Source organism: Equus caballus, chromosome 29 (genome assembly GCF_041296265.1).
Source record: "Equus caballus isolate H_3958 breed thoroughbred chromosome 29, TB-T2T, whole genome shotgun sequence".
In the NCBI taxonomy this organism is placed as follows: domain Eukaryota; kingdom Metazoa; phylum Chordata; class Mammalia; order Perissodactyla; family Equidae; genus Equus; species Equus caballus.
In genome coordinates, this window is record NC_091712.1 from 18,765,063 (window position 1) to 18,786,519 (window position 21,457).

At 46.0% G+C, this 21,457-nt stretch overlaps 1 long non-coding RNA gene across 1 annotated transcript; it reads right to left on the reverse strand.

Moving 5' to 3' along the window:
- Positions 1-9,153: 9,153 nt before the first annotated feature.
- LOC138921426 (uncharacterized) lies at positions 9,154-20,665 on the reverse strand. The gene is made up of 3 exons (XR_011433990.1): positions 20,417-20,665; positions 9,881-9,966; positions 9,154-9,232 (listed from the first exon to the last, which is right to left on the reverse strand). It is a non-coding gene; the product is annotated as an uncharacterized lncRNA (long non-coding RNA).
- Positions 20,666-21,457: the final 792 nt, after the last annotated feature.

A 21,457-nucleotide genomic window follows, 5' to 3' on the forward strand; every position in this document is an offset into this window, starting at 1 on the left:
ACCACACACTGTCCAGGGGATCCGCCTTCGCCTTGGGAGGGGCTTTGAGACTCCCTAGGATCCTCTGGCCTCTGCTCCCCTTCCTGCGGCACGGTCATCAAGTGTGAGGCCCAGGACAGTCCTGTCTCAGGAGGTGGCCGGACAGAGGGACAGGCCCCTTCTGTGCTTCCATCAGGGGATGCAACGGCTCTGTTCCTGGGAGGCCGAGAGGAGGAAGCGGGATGCTTCCCGGTGACCCCTTCCTTCACCAGTGATCCCTTAAAACAACAAATCAAGGACAGAGCACGAAAAGGGGTCACTGGGAGGGAGTGGAGTAGAAAAACGTGTCCACCCTAAGCGTGGATGGGGTCTGCCTTGAGTGGGGTGAAAAAGGAAGGAAGTTGCCAGAAATGACAAGATCCAAATACCAGTCAGCGCTGTGTCTTCATTTTTGACCAATCACTGCAAGTCCAGGCAAACTGTGTTGGTTTACTTTTTCTTTTTCTTTTTCTTTCTTCTTAGAGATAAGAAGAAATAACATACAAAAGGTGAAAGTTCAAAATCTGTAGATTCTTTCTGAGAAATGCTGACAGCGAGTTACTGAAGCTTGAATTCCCGGTGAGATTAGCCTCCAGTGCTGGCTCAGGCACTCTGTCCTGAACGCGGCTTGTCCCTGCTGATAACGGGGCTAATCGCATGGGGGTTTGGGCACATTTGTTCTGTTCTTGCTGCCTTATTTTCAAGTGTTTGTTTTGTCTTCCCCAAAGCTGGAACAGGGAATTGTCCTTTGTTCCAGTAGGCTTTCTGTCTGTCGTTGCCATAGAAATCTTCTTGGGTATCCTAACATGAGCCAGCCCTGGTGGGCTAGTGGTTGAGATTCAGCACTCTCACTGCCACGGCCCGGGTTCAGTTCCCGGTCAGGGAACCACACCACCTGTCCATCAGTTGTCACACTGTGGTAGCTGCATGTGGCTGGGATGCTGAAAGCTCTGTCACCAGGGTTTCCAGCACCAGAAGGGTCACCCGTGGTAGGCAGGTTTCAGCAGAGCTTACTAAGACAAAGCAGGAGGAAGGACCTGGCCAGCCACTTCCGAAAACTGGCCATGAAAACCCTGTGAACAGCAACAGAGCATGTCTCATATAGCGGTGGAAGATGAGAGGATGGCGCAGAAAGATCGGGCAGGGTTCCGCTCTGCTGTCCACAGGGGCACTAGATCGATGGCACTAATGGTAAATCTTTTTTTTTGTTTGTTTTTAAGATTGACACCTGAGCTAACGTCTGTTGCCAATCTTTTCTTTTCTTCTTCTTCTTCTTCTTCTTCTGCTCCCCAAAGCCCCCCAGTACATAGTTGTATATTGTAGTTGTGGGTCCTTCTGGTTGTGCTACATGGGACACCGTTCCAGCATGGCCTGATGAGCGGTGCCATGTCTGCACCCAGGATCCGAACCAGCGAAATCCTGGGTCGCCGAAGCAGAGCGCGCAAACTCAGCCACTCGGCCAAAGGGCTGGCCCCACCGTAAACATTAACATGATCCACAAGAAGCCGGGGGACCAAGCCCTGTGTCCCTGCTTCTTCCCAAGGCCCAGGAAGACCAGAAAGGAAAACGAGGACGCCTGTTCACTTCCGCTCTGTTCTTACATGACTTCCTCCCCAATGTTTTATTATGAGAATGTTCAAACATACAGTAAAGTTGAGAGAATTTTTTTAATGAAAACCCACCAGCTAGATCCTACAATTAACATTTTACTGTGCTTGCTTTATGACATACCTGTCCATCTCCATATGCACCCACTAATCTTTCTTATTTTTTATGATGCACTGCAGAGAAAATTACAGTCATCGGTGCACTAGCCCCTAAATAGTTCAGCGTGCATATCATGAATGAGAGTTCAATATTTGCTTGCAGTTTTTTCTTTTGATGCAAAATTTACGTACGATGAAATGCACACATCTTCCATGTGCACTGGCGGAGTTTGGGGACCTGTATATGCTCTTGTCACTCAAACCCCTAGTAAGATAGAGAACTTTATCTTCACTCCTTGAGGTGCTTTCTGCCCCTTTGCAGTCAATTCTTACCCCACTCCACCCCGAGAAGAATCTCTTTTCTGATTTTTTCCACCATGGACTGGTTTTTCTCTCTTACAGAAAGTCAGATAACTGCAATAATGCCAGTTGTGCTCTTTCATGCAAAGCTTCTGTCTCGCAGCACAATGATTGGAAGATCCGTTTTGTGGTCCCTTTCTCTTTATTGCTAAGTTGTATTCCCTTGCATGAATACGCCTCAGCTCGTTTATCCATTCTTCTGTTGTTTCCAGTTTGGGTCTATTATTTACGTGTGTTGGAGGGAAGACCAAATCAAAATAGCAAAAAATTAAACCAATGACAATAAAAATTCAACATAAAATATCCAACACATACACACACGCACTCATAAAATCTTAACTTTAGGGTAGAATTTCATTATTTTCTCTTCTGTATAGTTACTAACAGCGTTTTTTTTTTAACACAATATATAGACTAGTGATTCTGTTTGCACAAAGAGACTAGGATTATAGGTAATTAGCACACTATTTTTTTACATAAAAATGGGTGCACAGTGATAGAAAACAATTTGTTTTCCTTAAGCCAGCCTGGCATTTTGAAAAATACAGTTCAGGACAATGGGAAACTATTTTCAGTTTCTACTGGTTGAGGCCCAAATGGAATATGGAGGTGTCAAGCCACACTATTATCTAGTCATGGAAGGTAATTCCGGTGCATAGTTTCACGAGTCTTGGTCCTTCTGTGTGGGGAGCTCAAAAGTTTCACAGCTCTCAGTCTTGTCCAAGTGAGAGGCAGTGTGACGTCTTAGAAAGAGTGCCACACTGGAGGAGCTATGGCTCTGTGGCCTGGGGACATCGCTTTCTATCTCTGGGCATCAGATCCCATCTTTAAATGAAGAGCCTGGAATGGATCGTCTTGATGGTTCTTTCCATAAATATAGATATATGACATATCTGTCAAAATACATATATGTTTTTTCCAGATTTTATGATATTTTAGGTGTTTTTGTCAAGGTCTATTGATTTTAAGAAACAAAATCCCTCAAAAAGTTATTCAAGAAAAAAAAAGGGAAGGGGGATTATTGTAAAGCTAAAGAGACAACCTCATGGCCTCCAGAGGCGGGCTGTGTGGTCCGCTGGGTATTGCAGGGATGAGCTGGGCCTGGCAGCTCAGGCCCGAGGGCTTTGGAGCCAGGTGTCTTTCACGGGGCCTGCTGCTTCTCGTGGGCTCGCCTCCACTTCTGTCTCGTGCAGGCCTGCCTCCCTCTCTTCCTCCTCTGCTCACACCATCCATCACGTTTGACCACTTTCGGCAGCACCAACCTTCTGCTTCAAGTCCCACCGCCAGAGTTCATTGTTCAGTGAATCTCTATTTGAATATAATCAAATTCATTAGTTTTACATGTATAAATGCTAGTTGCCCTTCAAAACTGTTATTTATGGGAATGTGACTGGAAACCCCTTTCAGGAACTAGAGCGGATTCGGGGGAATGGAGAGAACTTCACTGAGATCTTGTCAGTTGCTACGTCATTGGGACTGTTTTGGGCGCTGAATGAGATAAGGTCAATGAAGCTTTTGGTGCGTTGCTTAATGAATCAATAAATAGTAGCTTCTCTGATTATTGTAATAATTGTCACTGTCCAGAATTCATAGAATTTCCCTACAGTACCTATTTTAGATCTGATGAGGGGTTTTGTTATTCTGATTGACGGGTTAGTTTTGTTTTTGATGCTTTTAAACAGAGCAGAGAGCGAAGGAAGTCAATACAGGCTAAATAAAGTTTAACTCAGCACCTATTTTCACAGCTGGGTGCCATGCTTATTTGGAAAGACATGGGTTAATCTCACCAGCTCTGGTAACAAGGATTTCCGGAGTTCAAACCCACCTGGCTTCCACAGCCACCCTTATCCATGACTTCATCTTCATTTGATTACATCTGCAAAGATCTTATTTCCAAATCAAGTCACATTCACAAGTACTTAGCGTTAGGGCTTGAAATATCTTTTTTGAGGGGGTACAGTTCAACCCACAACATTCTCCAAGGATCTATCCATGGTCCTTTTCTCACTGTAAATGTCATCCCTCAAAATCGCAACTGTTCCTGTGGCTTTAACCGCCCCTCTGTAGGGCCGACTCCCTGATCTATAGATCTATCCCAATTTCCCACGTTTGTCTAATTTCCTGTTGAATGTTTCTCTAGATACCCCTTCCCTACACTCAGCATGTTCAGAATGATCTTGGTTGGTGCCGCACCCAGTCCCTCATCTCTCCACCTCAACACTGCCCTTAATCTCTCTTTAAAATGACTCCTCTTCTTGTACTCCATTTCTCAATTTATGGCTTCACTACCCAGCTCATCAATTGGGTATAAATTTCAGAGTCATCTTTAAAGTGTCCTCTCCCTAATCCCTCACATTCAACTGGTCACCAAGAAATGCTCATTCTACCCTAGAAATGGCTAACAAATCTTCCCTTCTTTTCTAGATGTCTCATTTTCATGAAGAATCTGGTAAAAGACAAGCTTCCCATTGGCCTCTCTGTTTGCTGTTTCTTCTGCAAACTCTATGGACTATATCAGTGGTTCTCAAAGGGTGGTCCCCAGACCAGTTGTACCAGCATCAGCTGGTAGCGTGTGAGGGATGCAGATCTTGAGATCCCAGCTCAGACTTCCTGAATCAGCAGCCCTTTGGGTGATGCTGATGCACGTTAAAATCTGAGAACCATCAACTAGAGGACCTGATCGCGTTACTTTACCACGTTCAACAGGGCTTTATCCTGTTGGTTTGGGAGGTTGAGCTTCTTTACAGAGCATTCAAGAGCCTTCACGATCTGACCCCAATCAGCATTCCCAGCCTCCTCTTGCTCCACTTTCCACCACACCTCCCGTGCTCACCTCCATTTGACTTCACCTTTCTCAAATTGTACTCTTTTTTTTTCTGTTCTAATGCATCAGCTCCTCCCTCTATCATGCCCCTTCACTTCTCCCAACCTTGTCAATGCTATTCCTCTAAGATTCAGCTCCTATGATCTCTTGCCTCTCTCTTCTGAGAGTTTCTGTGATGCTCTTCTCCATCCACCTTCTGAATCACTCCAGGTTATATATACCTTTGAGTGCTACAATAGCTGTGATAATACAGTTTTCCCTGTGTTGTATCTGATGTTACACATGTGACCGCTGTCCCTAGAGCTCTCCAGGTTTGGAGTATGATTGGATTCACATTGCATTAATCTTCACATTTGGAGGGCCAATTTCCCCAACTTGTTGATGCAAGACTTTCAACTCCGTGCAAGGTCTCCCCTCTCTCTGCCCCCAAGTATACCTGGGAGGCATGTCACAGAGTGCAAACACAAGTCTCCACCATGGGTATCAGATGCTCCCTAGGGCTGTTGCTGCGCCCTGGGCTCAGCAGCTCCCCCTGGTGGCCCCCACAGTTCCGCGGGCTGCAGTGCACCTGCTGTGGCTGCCGCTTCTCACCCTGCTGGGATGCTTCTCTGTTGTTACAGCACTTCTCCACCGTGGCCTACAGGATGCCAAAGCTGAGGGCGGTCTGGCTTTTCCAAAGGAGCCTGGGAGTCCAGTGTGCTCTAGAGTTGGTACTTTTGATTTTATTTCTCTGGAAGTTCCGAGGGCCCAGCTAGGGTGGGTCCCACAATCACCATCCCAGGACTCAAAGCTCTTCCCCTGCTCCGGTGTGCTTTATACTCTACAGTGTGTTCTGGTGTGGAGAAGTCTGTGTGACATGACAGAAAAAGGAACGTTGGGTTCACTGGCTGAGTGACTTTGACAAAAATCACCTACTGTCTCTGAGGATCAGTTTCCTGCAAAATGAAAATAGCCCCCATGATCACTCACAGGATCAAATCAAAGAGCATATACGGAAATACTTTATATTGCCGGGGTTCAAATCCCAGCTCTGCCACTTAGGCTGTGTGACCTTCAGCAAATTATTACCTCTGTCTGCCTCAGTTTTCTCATTAATAAAATGGGCATTATAATAGTGTATAACTCACAGGGGTTTTTGTGTGGATTGAGTTAACATATATAATTTAAAATTATATAGATTATAATTATGTATTATATAAATATATACATTTAAAGCATTTAGAACAGTGCCTAAAATACAGTACGTACTACATAAGAGTTTACCGTTACTATTATTTTTAAAACATTATGCAAGTGTGGTATACCATTGTACTGAAATCATTGGCCCACAGAGACATAGTGCAGCCATCAGAGTTCTGGGAATTCTAAATGGACAGCTTGAAAAACAGGGGACTTCAGAGAGTGCCTTAATATCTTGTTCAAAAAGAGTTACTCCTGGAAGACAGAATGCAGCCTGGTACCCGGCAGGCCAGGTTTCCCTCTGCAGAGCCTGCTGCCTGCTCGCCCGGCAGGGTCAGGACGGGTAAGGTATTATCCCAGACAATGAGATCTATGGGGTTGTGACACGACTGTTAGAGAGAAGGGCCGTTTTCAGGAGACAGTTTGAAAGTGCAGCTTACATGGTGTCCCTCCATTCGATCATACAGGTGAAAACACGTTAAAAACATGAAGGACAACCTTGAGTCTGGAAATCTATCAAGAAAATTTATTTATTTATTTATTTATTTATTTTTTTAAAGATTGGCACCTGAGCTAACATCTGTTGCCAATCTTCTTTTTTTCTTCTTCTTCTCCCTAAAGCCCCCCAATACATAGTTGCACATTCTAGTTGTAGGTCCCTCTTCCTGTGCTGTGTAGGACGCCGCTTCAGCGTGGCCTGATGAGCAGGGCCACATCCGTGCCCAGGATCCGAACCTGTGAAACCCGGGCGGTGGAAGCGGAGCGTGCGGACTTAACCACTCGACCAAGGCCGGCCCCCTCAACACAATTTATTATACCAATAAATTAAAGAGAAAAATGATCATATCAAAGATGCTGACCGAATTCAGCTGTTGTTCTTAATAACAACTAAACATGAAGGAAGAATAGAAAGAAACTACCTACCTACGATAAACATCATGTAACAAAGATCAGTTGCAAACATCATTCTAAGTGAGCTCTGTCCAACTAGATCTTTCTGCGACTGTGGAAATGCTCAGCATCTGTGCCGCTGTTCAATATGGTAGTCACTAGCCCATGTGGCCACTGAGCACTGGAAATGTGGCCCGTGGGACTGAGGAGCAGGATTTTTACCTATATTTTACTTTTATTTAAGCTTAATTAATTTCAGTTTAAATTTAAATGATCACATATGGTAAGAGGCTACCACATTGAATAGTGCAGTTCTAAATGATGGGAGCAAAATTATTCTCATTCAGTATTGTTTTAACGAAATAAAAACAATGGGTATAAAAATACTGGAACATAAGACATAAAATGATTCATTTGGGTAATGCAATAATTGAGAAATATACAATAATACAAAAATATAATAAATTGCAAAAATTTCTGGTATTCCAGGGGAAAAGAACTTACTGTGAAGTGGTAAGTTAGCTGGATGCAAGATAAATGTAAAAAATTCAATAATAATACTCTGCTCTTAAAATAGTAACTTAGCAATGGTTTTCTTCCTTTCTAGATAGTTCATGTCACTCATCCTTTGAGATAGTGTCCAGCCTTCATTTTCAAAAAAACCCTTCCTCTCTGTGCCCTTCCATCTTCAGCCTAGGAGTGGGCTCTGCCCTCGGTCTACAACAGCCCCAGGCACATGTCTGTCACAGCACCAATCACAATTTTTGTGACTGTTTATCTTCCTCTCCTACCGTGAACTCAAGGTCAGAAACTGTGCTCTTCCCTCAGCTGAGATGACCCTGCCCAATCTCATCTACTCGGGTCCTCATTAACTCCTTGCTGATTTACCCTGAAGTATAGACATTGACGAAGATAGTATAAATCCATAAATTGCCTCTAAAAGGATATAAAAGACAAACTGGTTAATGAGTGATGCATGTCAATGGTTTTAGTTTCAACAATTAATTCCTGCAAAAAAAACTTGAAATGATCTGAAACCCAACAGTTCTCATTTGAAAGAAACTTGATAAAAGTTTTCCAAAACTTGACAATAATTCTAACAATTTACTTGTCATTACCAATAAAGAATCGTGAAGTTGAAAGCAACTTTTATAAACTAGCAATAATAAAAATTAAAAAATAAAGATTAACCACATCAGAAGAAAGACTAAATTATTCTTCCATTTCTTCTGTAGAAAATATCGTGAAAGTGTGATGTCATAAAAGGGCAACGAGTATGCTGCAAAAAAATTGGAAAAATACCGGGTTGTGTTGGGAAGCTAATTAATAAAAAGTGTTATGTTGTTTTTTTGTAATTTTTGATGTTCATGTATTTGTCAGCCTTTGTAACTTGCCATCATTTAAAAAAAATCATTCTAATAAATCTTTGCTTCCATGCTGATTTTTTTTTAATGTATCATATTTCTTGAAGAGGGTCCTTATATATAAGCTTTGGACCTGAAACCTGGATCCTGAGGTCCTGAAGAGCCCGTATCTGGGCGGGACGCTGCCACCAGGTCAGTGTCCGGGGAATGAGCTTGCCTGGGAAGGTGAGGGGGGGTCAGTCAAATCGTAAAGGAAATTGAAACAGTCCGAGGTCAGAAGAGGAAAGACAGGAATGAGTGTTGAGATGAAAGGCAAGGGAGTGTCTGTTAATAAAGAAGTGAAGTGGAGGAATCATTAGTAATAAAAATACATATATATTCGTTAACTGTTTTACTTGAACTCATCATAAAGGTACCTTGATCTGCCAGTCTTGGGTGCAGGGCCAAAGCCTGGAGTCTGGGTCAGCTAAAAGGACTCCCTCTTTGGCTTTCTGGTATAAAGCACACCTACACAGCATCACTTATCATTTGGGTTTTTTAAAAGCAGGGGAAGACCTTAAAAACATATGGGAAGCAATGTGAACATGATCTCCTTCTGGAATGCTATGCTGTTTCCCTCCATTTGATAGTCCACCCACCAATACATAATTTGGCAGCAAGGCATTCAACCCTGCTTTCATAAAAATGACTCTTTTTGCACTCCTGTTTCATCGTTTATATGTTATTAACTAAATTACATAATTGTTATGATAAGTGCGACAGACAAACAGATCTAGCAGCAAACACAAACCAGTACCCAAGAGCTCACCTGGTCAGAGCAGAGGTGGGCCAGTCTCCTGCTGAGCCCCCTGCATGCGCCATGGACGATGAGCTTTAGTCAGTGTCTTGTCCTGAGAAAAGGGAGAGCGTGGCTTATCTGGTAGTCTTAGGGGGCGCTTGGGATAGAGAGCTTCTACTACAGTGGCAAACCGAGCTCCAAGGGCGGTAGAGGACAGAGTGCGCAGAGGATGGGTCTGCTGAACCTTGGCCTCCATGCAGACAATGGTCGTACAGCTGGAGGCTCCTCTTCCGCCAGACCACCAGGCTGCACACCAGCTTAGTTATGGAACCACTTTCATAAAGCAAGTTTTCCAATGAGGCAGGAATATTGAGGATCCCAGGGGAGCCACTCTCCTTGCAATTGGGTTAAGTTGGCGACGTAGCCTTCAGGACTCACAGCAGTGACCCGCGCACTTCCTTGTGCTCCTCCTTTCTCTGCACTTGCTAGCTCCGACCTCTTAGGTTTACTCTTCGGAAGGGAGCCCAGTGGGACTGGACAGAATTTTCTACAGTGACTTTAGTAACGTATGCTTCCCCAGCATCTGTCCTGGTCAAAGCTGGTGCAGAGGTGGCCCAGAACTATCCTAGTTTTTGGCTTGAACATCAGTGTGTTCTGAACCCCCTTTGGGCCACTTCATCCCATGTGCAGGGAGAACCACCTACTGGTGGTTGAGCTTGAACATGGAAGCCCCGTCCTCCACAATCCGGCCCCCACCTACCTGTCAGCTCTTCTCCACCTACTTCGCAAGCTTGAGCCACAGCAGAACACTCCTCCAGACACACCATGGTCTTCAGAGTCTTCGTCCTGTCACAAACACAACAAGAAATTAAATCTAATTTCTTGTGAGAGATCAGTCTTTTTCTAGGATTTACTACCCAATCGAGTGATGTGTGCTTCAGAGTCTGCGGCCTTCTCTTGGAGGGATGTTTTTCTTGATGTCCTCACCTCCTCACCTCCAATATCAAATACTCATGAAATCCTGTTAGTCTTGCCTCCTTAAATAGCCAAACCATGTGGGTTTGCTGCCTCCTCTCCATCCTCACTACCAGACCTCCTCACTTCTCATCTAGACCGTTGCTGAAGGCTCTTGGCTGGATCCTTTGCCTCTAGACTCTTCGCTCCTCAACCCTTTCTTTACAGAGACCCCCCTGCAAATCCGATCTTGTTCCTTCCCTGCCTAAAATCCTTCACCATGAGTCCCCAGTGCCCACAGGATAAAGCCACAATTCCTTAAGCTGGCACCCAAGGCCCCTTACGATCTGGCCTTGCTTTACACCTTCAGTCTGATGTCCTGCCATGTGAAGCACAAACCACCTGTCTCAAATGGTTTTTCTTCCTTGCTAGATAGTTCATGTCACTCATCCTTTGAGATTGTGTTCACCCTTCCTTTTCTGAAAGGCCCTCCCTCTCTGTGCTCCTCCATCTTCAGACTCGGAGTGGGCTCTGCCCTGGGTCTACACAGCCCCAGGCACATGTCTGTCATAGCACCAATCACAATTTTTGTGACTGTTTATCTTCCTCTCCTACTGTGAACTCCTCAAGGTCAGAAACTGTGCCTTCACCTTCTGTGTCCAGGGCACAGTGTGGAAACCTTCAGATTAAGGCACGTACTCAGAAATATCCATGGAAATGTGGATTGGGACACAGTCTACCATTTGAAGATGTCCCTCTAAATACTTTTCTTTTTTTAATTTGGCAAATGGTTTATTTAAAGAAAGAGATAAATTGAAATTTTTGTTTTCAAAAGCTTATGTATAAAAAAGCTCCAAAGACTATTTTAGTAACAAGTTTTCCCTGATAAATAAATGAAAAGCAATAGGATATGTTGGAGTACATGAGGAAGCCATTTGGGTTAAAACTAATTCAGCCTGACCTTGTTTATCCAAAAGGGCCTGATGCGGCCTGTTGAGCATGCATTGTACGTCTGCTCTAAACATTTACAATGTCCCAAAGAAAAGAATGATGCCCTTTAAAGATAGGCATGTAACTTCCCCCCATATTGGTATTTCCTTAAGGATAAGCATCTCTTCCTGGAAACTGAGGATTAATTATCGACCTGCTGTGCTCACCTTGTGACCACTGACCTGCTGACCAGCAACCTGCTGTGCCAGCTAAGCATCTCATGATGGTAGTAAAAGAGATATTCCTGTCATCTGTGATGTATGCTCTTTGTTCCAAGACAGTATATAACCACTCTGTACACCCCACTTCGTTGGTACTCATTCTTCCTTGGGGAAGGAAGGCCCCGGGCTATAGTCCTCAAACTTGGCTCATAGTAAACTCACCCCAATTTTGATTTATAGGTTGACTATGGATTTTTTCCATCACGATCCCTAATCTATCACAGGTAAGTGCCTGAGGTACATGCCAGCTGAAGCCATGCAGTGTTGTGGAGTCTTTCACCTTCTCTAAAGATGTCCAGAAAATTCTCTTAGTAGGATATTTGCAAGAAAAAATGTTCAAGTAAAGGTGGAGTATGATCCTTATCAACGTGGTATAAGAAAGGGGAGCGACCCAACAGAGGGTCTGAGAAAGAAGCATCTACCCAGAGGTGGCATGTTTTCGCATGGGAAGGCATAGTGATTGTCAGCTTTCCCAGTGGTGACTCTGTAGGGGTGGGTAGAATTATGTCATCTTCCTAGGATAGGGTAGCCAAAGTCCCTCTGTTGAGCAAAGGCACTGTGCTGAGATGAAGGAGTCTGTTGACATAGGACAGAATGTTCCAGCACAAGGATGTCTATGTGAGAACACTGGTAATGAAAGGGAGGGAGTCTCTTCTGTGCGGAGCAGCCCAGTTTTACCTATAACACTAGGTCAAAGGCCACCATGAGAGCCGCCTTATTGAGTCTGAGGTTCCGCACGCCTGGCTTTCATCGCTAATGACCAGCCTGAGGACTTTTCTTGTGAGCCAACCCCGGGAGATGGAGGCAAGGCGAGCTAGCCAGAGACAGAAGCCTGGCTCCTGCAATGTAGGGCCCCAGCTGTTGCCACCTTGCTGTGCCCAGGAGTCATCCAGGGTGATTCGCCCGACCTGTTTGAGGCAGGAACCTGGGCCTGTGTTTCACAGGCTCTTGATGGACGTTTTCCCTCAGAGTCCTCTTCACACAGCTGGGGGCCGAGCAAAGTCGAAGCCACAGCTGAGATCTCCGCGGGAAGGGATGCCCCTGTCCTCTGCTCTCTGCTCAGCCTGCCATACCTGGTGGCTTTGTGTTTTACAAACACTGAGCCCACGGCTTGCCAGAGCCCCAAGGTCACAGCTGTGGGTCTTGGAATATACGCGAGGCCTGAGGTGGTCTGCCTGCAGGGTGAGGGCAGGGTGCTGCACACCAGGATGGGAGGGAGAGCAAGCTGCCCTGGTTTGCTGGGGCTTCCGTGGTGTTAGCACTGAAAGATTGGAATCCTGGGAAACTCCTCGGTCCCAGGCAAATGGGGACCATTGGTCACCCTCCTCCCCAGCCTCCTGGGGCTGTGGGCTGCTTCCTCCCTCCCTCCCTGCCAGCTCAAAGAGTTGTGCTTGTCCTGAGTTGATGAGCAAAGCTCTACCTTGTAAACACTGTGACTTAATGAAACTGATTCTATTTTCCTCTTTGCACTGGCTGTGAGAAATTTTAGAGGCCAATTCCTGACCTTTCCCTAACAAACATGTGGAAGGTTATTAGATGCGTTTAGTGTGTTGATCTTTCTCTGGCCAATCCTCCTCTCCTTAGTTTCTATCTGCCTTATTTTAGTACTTAGTGTGCACTGTGCTTCTCTTGCTTTATAGCATGCAGCTCTATCACCACTCTAAATCCTTTTTGAAAGACCTCCTAATTGTCAGTTCCCTCTCAAGCCTCTTGCAGGAAATCTTTCCTAGCCGCTCCAGACCCTTCTTTGAATGCCCCTGGCCCTGGCCAAGATGCCGTTATAATAAAATAGACTTGACACGGCACATGGAAAAGAAGCACTAATCGTTAGCAGTTGCTGCTACACACAGAGGTATTTTGAAAACTGCTAGAAAAGTGCATACCCCGAGCTTAAGAATGGACGCCTAGCCTCGAACTGCACCCACATTCTGAATGTGCTGGACAATTCGTTCCTTCCTTGCTAAAAGTCAATGTTGGCCCAGCTGCTTCCCCAAATTATCACCGTTGGGTTTTCCGTGCACTGATTTCTCTCCACTTGGAGGACAATAGCTTTCTACGCACAGGAAATGCTAAGGACAGAACCAGCTGTTTAGATTTCTTGGGCTGGGCCAAATGAAACCAGCCACAGGCCGACTGAGAAGACAAGGCTCATTCCTAATGGCAGCTACTGTTGGTCTGGCTCTGATGAGGTATGAGGAACAGATATGTGTCCCACGGGCCCCAATGTGGCTTTCAGAGCGGGAGGCTGCCATTCGCAGCGACGATTTACAATTCATTGCCCCGGGCTGTTTTGAGTCTCAGTCTGAGAGGTACTCCTGGGCTAATTAGCTTCTTTCTTTGGCGCTCTGTAGAACGAAACCAGGCACTGTCGGGCAAGGGAATTTGGACGTGCCTCATACAGTAGGATTTGGACACGGAATCCGTGAATCTTGGAAAAATCACTTAGAAAATGTCTCCCAGGTCTGTTTGCTAAAATCATTGCCTCTTCATTTACCTTCGCAGACATTCGCTTCCTGCCTCAATCACACATTCAAACAACAAAATCATCTTTAGCGTCTGAGTAAACATGGACTGTGGCCACAGTGCATTGTTATCTGAATTGTCCAAACAGTCCGAGGAAAAATTGAGGCTTTTTGACTGATTTCTCTTACTTCCCAGACAGATTATGATTCATTGGGAAAATGTTCCCTGTGGTTTTCAAGCAACAGCCATGCCAAAGAGGCCTCCGGGTATGAAGACTAGTTTCTAAATGACACGTAATGAACCTTGTTGCTGTGCAAAAGTTTCTCTTTGAAATCCGAAACCGCAACTAGCTCCAGGTTCAAGCAGAGAGTAAAGAACCTTAACTGATTTCACCCAAATCTCTCCCCGACCTTTGACCTTTATGACAACGCATATTATCAAGCCTTTGCCTCACTCTCAAAATGAACTCTTTTTTTTTCCCCATGAAACATTGTGTTTGCATAGAAAAACTTGGCCGAGCCATTGGGTTTGTGTCCAGCTTAGGATAAATATGCCAGATATGATACATTCAACATGATTTGTGGTTTCCGTTTCTTGAGAAATTTCAGTGACAGCACCTTGAAACCTCACCAAGCCATTATGCAGAGCAAGGGAGCCAAACCCAGAGCTTTGGGGCCTGTCTATGACACAATAGGTGCAAACTCGTACAACCCACGCCCACTCCTACTCCATCCAAAGTACAGCCATGTTCTTTCCCAACAGTGGCCCATGGGACTTGGTGAATCTTCTCCAGGGAAATGATATGCTGCCTGGGAATTCATCTTAACCCCATGAGGGAAAGGCCAGAGAAGAGAGGCTCCATATGATATGCAAAAATCCTGCCAAGTGGAGGCGGCCAGGAATGTTCTTGCCCAACCCAAGACTTTATAGAGACCAGGACCCTTCTAGGAAGAATCAAAAATTAAATATATTGAGGTAAGAGATGGTACTACATACACACACACACACACACACTCATGCACGCACTTCCTTGGGAGGCGGAGTGGAAGGAGATGGAGAATTTAGTGAACAAGTGGCCAGAATTATTCTTCTAAGTATGGAGCAGTGATGAGGAGGGTTGGAATAGCAGGAGGCAGGAGGATAATTTGAGAACCAGTGAGGAGCCATTACCCACTTTTAAGGCGAAACAGTCACAATAGCTCAAGACGTTTGAAAGCTCTGTGCAGGGTTGACTTAAATGGTAATATTTCACTACTTCTTAATACTACATCTGAAATCTTAGCACCTTCCGACGTCCTTCCCAATTCCTCTCCAAGCTCTGAAATGGTTATAGGTTCATCCTGCGGGGTTAAAGAGGATCACGATTCCCACTGTAGAGCTCAGTGAGGCGGGGTTCTGTGGGTTTTGCTTGTTTTCTGGAGCACAGAACTTGATTCTCTGGGGCTTTATGCACCAGGTAATTTCAGCAGCATGTGTCCTGCTTGGTATATAGTATGATTTCTTTTTCTTTTCCTTCTTTCTCTTAGAAACGTGAGCCTAAGGCCATCCCTTACTGAGGACTGTTAGCAGATGGATATATTGAAAAGCGATGAGGACAGACAAACTTGGCTGCTAGCCAGTCAGTATATTAAAAAGACGAGAATTCAGAACTCTGAAAGGACTGTGTGGGTTTTCCCATCCCTGAAGTTTGAAGACATTTGCTGCGCAGGGACAAAGATTTGCCTGCCACAGCCCTTTGTTTCGAGGGTATTAACTGGGCTATGACTCAGCTTGCCGGCTGTGTAAATGCCCCGGAGCAGATCAGCGCTCCGTCTAGAGGAGGCTGCCTCAAGTGCCCGGGGTGGGTGCCCACAAGTCCGGGCCTCTGCAGCTGTTGCAGCTCCCCGGTAACAAACAGGGCGCTGGTGGAGGCCGCAGGCAGCCTGGCCTCAGGCTCTGTCACTTGAGCTCCCTTGTCTCTCCTCCCTTTGCTGGGAGCCCAAGAATGAGGTGGGGGAGGGGGTCCAAGAGGAAACCAGAACCTCCAGATTCCTTTTTTACAAAGCATTGTCCACCAAGCAGGTCACTGGCAGGGCACACAGCTCTGGTCTAACATTACCCTCCATTCTATGTGTCGCCAGCCCACCAAGTCCCCGAAAAACTGGGTATGAGTACAAAATTGACCACAATTCCTTTCAGGTTAATCAAGATTATAATATATATTTCTAAAGGGGGCAGCCAAACACTTGTCTCTGTCCATAAATAGGCATATCCTATATTCAGTGATATATATATATATATATTTAATGGTACATATTGGGAGGATCAGAATTTGCCACCCCAAAATATGTGCCTTTGGCTTGATTACTTTTTAAAAACAAAACCCTCTGAAAGAAACTTTGACCTTCCCCCTACCTGCCTAAAATGATTTAAGATGGAAGGCCTGTGGCACGAAGGAGCTAATACCATAAGACATCTACAGTGTAACATAACCTAGGTGGGATAGACAGGAGGAACCTAGCAAGGGCCATTTAATCAAAGTCCTCTCCGCCTCTCTTGTCTTTACAAGGCATCGGCAACATTTTTTATCAAATATTTGTTTTCCCATCTCCATGTGAATTTCCTTCCTCCTCTTTGACATCACAAACCACTACCCCCAACATCCTCCTTTGTACTTAGCTCAAGACGACAATTAAGGTGGTGGCTCCACCATTTTGCTAAATTACTGTTTTCCCGGGTTTCTCACTTGTATACATGTTATTAACCTTTGGTTTTTCTCCTGTTGTTCTCTCTTATGTCAATTTAATGTTTAGACCAGCCAGAAGGACCTAGAGGATAGAGGAATAGTTATTCCCCTCCTACAATATTCAATTGTGGTTGAATTAAGTAGAGCCCATCTAATGTCCCCATACTCACTCCAGACTGCCTGAATCCGAAACAGCATAAGGAGATCAAAAACTTGGGGGAAATGAGCAAAATCGAGGGGTTCATCTTGTTTTGGAGGAGCATACACAATGTATAAGTTGAAGACTATGCAAAAGTAGATGTTAGGGGCCAGCGCTGTGGCTGAGTGGGAAGTTCACATGCTCTGCTTCGGCAGTCCAGGCTTGGGCTGGTTCGGATCCCAGGTGTGGACATGGCACCGCTCATCAGGCCATGCTGAGACGGCATCCCACATGCCACAACTAAAAGGACCCACAACTAGAATACACAACTATGTACTGGGGGGCTTTGGGGAGAAGAAGGAAAAATTTAAAAATTTTTTTTAAAAAGTAGATGTTAATTTGATGTAAAATCTTGGGAGCGTTTCCTCAGAAATACCGTGGCATTGATTGATTGATTAGCATCTCAGATCCTGTAACCCTGAATTCTGTAAAGCAGCTGTTGTCTCCCAATATTTTTGCTGACCTACACCCTAAGAGGCTTTTGAAAAACTATGTTCCTCCTTGCACATTTTTAAGCTAACATCTAAATGTTTTCTTTATAAGTTTAAATAGATGCAAAAGATAGTGTTTCCGGCATAATGTAAATGTTGGCATTTTAAAATAAAATGGTTTCATCACTGTTTAAAATACATCTAGCAGAAGGTAGACACAGTGATTTGATGTCCACTGTTACCCATTTTAAAAAATACCTCAACGTTCTCTTTGTTAGCTGCTGAAAATTTGATATCTTTCAATGGCATTTCCATTCCTCTTCTGCACAGGATTTTATTCCAAGAAAATACACTCATATGACTGAAAATCTTTCATTGATTGCCTATCATACTTCTTTGCCGCAGAAATATGTATAAAAATGGAAATTAAAAAATTATTTTTTCCAGATTTAGTTATCATTTTACATTTGATCAAGACAAATACATTATAATAAACTTTGATTAAAATAATTATTAAATATAAAAAGTAAGATTTTGTCAGAAATGTAGTTTTAATGAGATGGTGAGGGGTGATATGAAGCCATCATTAAAGGATGTCTTGCAGATGCTGGTATTTGTAACAGTCCCTTTCTTTGGTACCCAGTGTGGCAGGCAGACCCTGAGATGGCCCCTGCTTATCTTACCTCCTGGTGTCCACACATGGTGTAATCCTCTCCCTGAATGTGGGCAGAACCCGTGACTTGCTTCTAATAGATAAAACATGGCAAGGAAGACGGGATGTCCCTTTTATGACTATGTTACATAAGCCTGTAGCTTCCATCTTCCCAGCCAATGCCTGATGCTCCCCTTTGCCGGCTTTGATGAAGCAGCCATCACGTGACGTCTGTGTGGCAGAGAACTCAGGGCAGCCTGCAGCTGACAGCCAGCCCAGAGCTGAGGTCCTCAGTCAGACATCACGCAAGAAATGGGATCCTGCCAAAACCCGCATGAGCTTGGAAGTGGATCCTTCCCCAGTTGAGCCTCAGATAAGACCCCAACCCCAGCAGGAACCCTGAGTGCAGCTTCGTGGGAGAGCCTGAAGCAGAGAACCCAGCTAAGCCATGCCTGGGGTCCTGACCCTTGGAAGCCATGAGATCATAAATACGTGTTGTTAAGCAGCTGAGTTTGGGGTATTTTTTTTATGCAGCAATAAATGACGATACCCTCCAGACTAGAGGTGTAGTAATAGTCGGGATGGGGGAAGGGCATGACCTCCTCTTACAAAGCAGGAGAAAGGTGTTTGTGAAATGGAATATAAAATAGAACTTACTTGATGTTTCTGCCATGAAAATGTTCTCTTGCGAATATTTTAGAAAAGAGTGCATTTGGAAGTTGAGAATCTGGAAATTGATTCCCTTAAATGTATAGTGCCCACATGGCCCTTGGGAAGTCTCTGAGTCCCCAGAAGTTGGTGGTTGGCCCAGCTGGAAGAAGACTGTACAACCTGAGCCATTTTCAATTCTGCACTGAGCAGGTGCTTAGGCTGAACCTACACACAACTGTCTGGACATGGTTAATAAGAGGGAAAATAGTTGGTTCAAGTCAGAAGCTTTTCTTTTGAGTTCCTTGGGACTTCTGGCACGATCCTACCGACGTGACATCCTATGGATTTATCTCTCTTCATCTTTCCCACACCCTGGCCCCTTTGTCTGAATCTCTGGAGCTAAGTAAGACCCTTCTCCTGCATTCCTTCTTTGCCTGCCCTGTATCCCATCCCTCTCAGGGAAGGCAGGGCATCCATGCTGGGGTCACTGAGCGGGCTCCGGGCCGCCTGGGGCCAGGCAGGGCTCAGACTTTCTCAGAGCTTCGAGGCAATGGCCTGTGGGAAACCCACCAGGGGCCCAAACCCTGGTCCCAAGGGGATGCCTCCCATCTTCCTCCTTGCAACAGGACATCCTCTCTCATTTTGTGCAAAACAGTTATCAAGCCAACAGGCATTGTTTGCCCAACTTATGCCTCTGTCTCAGCAATTCATTTTATACGAGGTGAACACAGTCCAAGCCAGGAAGGTATTTGAAAAGGGAAAAGGTCAACAAAAGAATGAGCACTCTGATTGTGCAATGCAAACAGTCTAAGTGGCTTTAGCGTCCTCTCCAGAGCACCCCAGAGACACTTCTCAGAAGTGACACATTCAGAGAAGGGCTTCAGAGACTTGTTCCAACCACATTGTCTCCCTGCATGTTCTCAGTGTGAAAGGAGCTATAAATTTGGACACCGCTTGGTCCCAGCGAGCACAGTGAAATGAGGGAGGGGAAGCAGCATGGAAGGCAGAGGAAAGAGTGACGGTTATCCTGATGCCAGAGCCCCCACCTCCTCGTCAGACTGCACTGGTTCTGCCCGTTCTATCTCCGCTTCCCTCCCAGCCCCACTCTGTTCTTGCCGGGCCACCCCGAGCTTTCTACGCAACAGTGTCTCTCAGCAGCGTGGGCCAAGTCCTCCCCATCTCGTTTCCACCTTGCGACATTAGAAGAGGACCCACATTTAAGATTCAGATTAGAATTCCATGCTCCTCATTATCCGTAGGGTGACCTCAGGCAAATTTGTTAATTCACTGAGTCTCAGTTTCCCAATCTGTCAGATGAGAGCTGTCCCGGTCAGCTCTTTGGGAGGATTAGAGCAGGAGGACTCACCCGGACCATCCGGCACACCCAAGGTGCCCCCCTCACAGGGATTTCCTTCTGTCTTCCCCATTCTCTAAATCCCCTGGGTGCAGCAGAGTGCTCCCCTCCTTCTCATCCAGAGGTTTTGTGACATGGGACGATCCCTTGTCTGATGATATTTAATGAGCACAAGTGCAGCGGTTATTTTAAAATTTGAGTTCTCGATTTTATTTTCGCCCCGGCAGGGTGATTTATGCCCTATCATGTTTCCTCCTGCAGCCAGAGCAGCTTTTATTATGTCATCAATTATACACAGAGGACTGTCTGTAGGCTTGGGCTCTTCCAGCCGAGAGTGGCTATCTGGAAGACGAGAAACAGCATCCCAGGCTGCGGCCTACAGGGACTGGGGCACAGGCCGGTTCCTTGGCTGGACCTGGGAACGTGATAGATTTCCTGTCCCGAGTTCAAAACTGCCAGCAAAGCCAGCTGCACGGGGTTGAATTTGCCCTGAGAGAAAAGCATCCAGCCTGTGAAGCTTGGCGACAGGGAAACAGGCCCATCCCTGGAAGATGAGTACAAAAGGCAGCGTCAGCAGTTTTACAGCTGCAAAGACAGACTGCAGCCAGCTGCCCGATGGCCGGGCCTGCGGGCCAAGAGAGCGGAGGAGAACCCACCTGCAGGCTCAGTGACACCAGCCACGGTGAAGGCGAAGTTGGACCCGCAGTGAGGTTGGCACTTCCCAGAAACCATCAGTAAGACAGGGCACTTGGTCCTGGGGAAGGAAGATTCTGTTGCCCCCTAGAACTGCTCACGGAAATGCTGTGGCTCAAACAGAGTCCACAAATGGCCACAGCCTGAGGTAAGGGCTTCAGTTTTCAGCATCAGCCCACGTTACAAGTGACGGGATGCCCCAGGAGGGAGGCGCCCTGGTGACAGCCAGGGACTACTGGCTCCTGTGAGAGATCAAAGACCTTTGAACACATTCCTTTCCTTTGCTACGTCCCTGAGTAGGTATTTGAGGGAGCATTCTGGAACATATTCTCGCCTTTTGGAGCTGTTGAACTATTCCAGGATGTGTCTAAGGCCGCCGTATGGCAGACCTCGAGCCCAGTGGGGTGCTGGCTGACGTGCAGCGGGGGCCAGTCCAAGGCAGCAGCCTGGGGTTGGAATTCCTGACAGCGGTCTAACCAGCTGCTCTCTCCTCCCTGGCTCTGTACAAGCGAGTTGAGAAAACAAGGCACACTCGAAAAGTTTAATTATAAAACGGACCTGACAAAGCCAGAGATGCCACAAGGCAGTGTGACAGATCTCAGACAGGGGACGGGCAGCGGGGGCCTGGGGACTTGAGGAGAGGGGAGGCCTGTGGGGGGTTAGCGGTTGGTGGGGCTCAAGGGCAGTTGACAGAGCCCAGCAGGGCCCCTGGCCAACCGCAGAGAGCCAGGTCTGTGGTGAGCCAGATGGACTTCTGAGGAAACATTTGAAAGAAGCAAGAATCAGGGAAACAGTTCCAGCCAGAACCCCAAGGATTGCAGCGCCAGCCAGAGGAGAAGCACTGGCTGCCTGAATGGCTCTGACTGCCTCCCTCGGAGCAGGCCTAGCCTGCTTTGTGGAGCAATATCTTCCTTGAGAGACGGCCATCAGGCTGCGCCCAGACTCCTCACACCACGGCTGAGAGGCAAAACCCGGCTAAACTGAATGTCGTGCTCAGGTCTGGA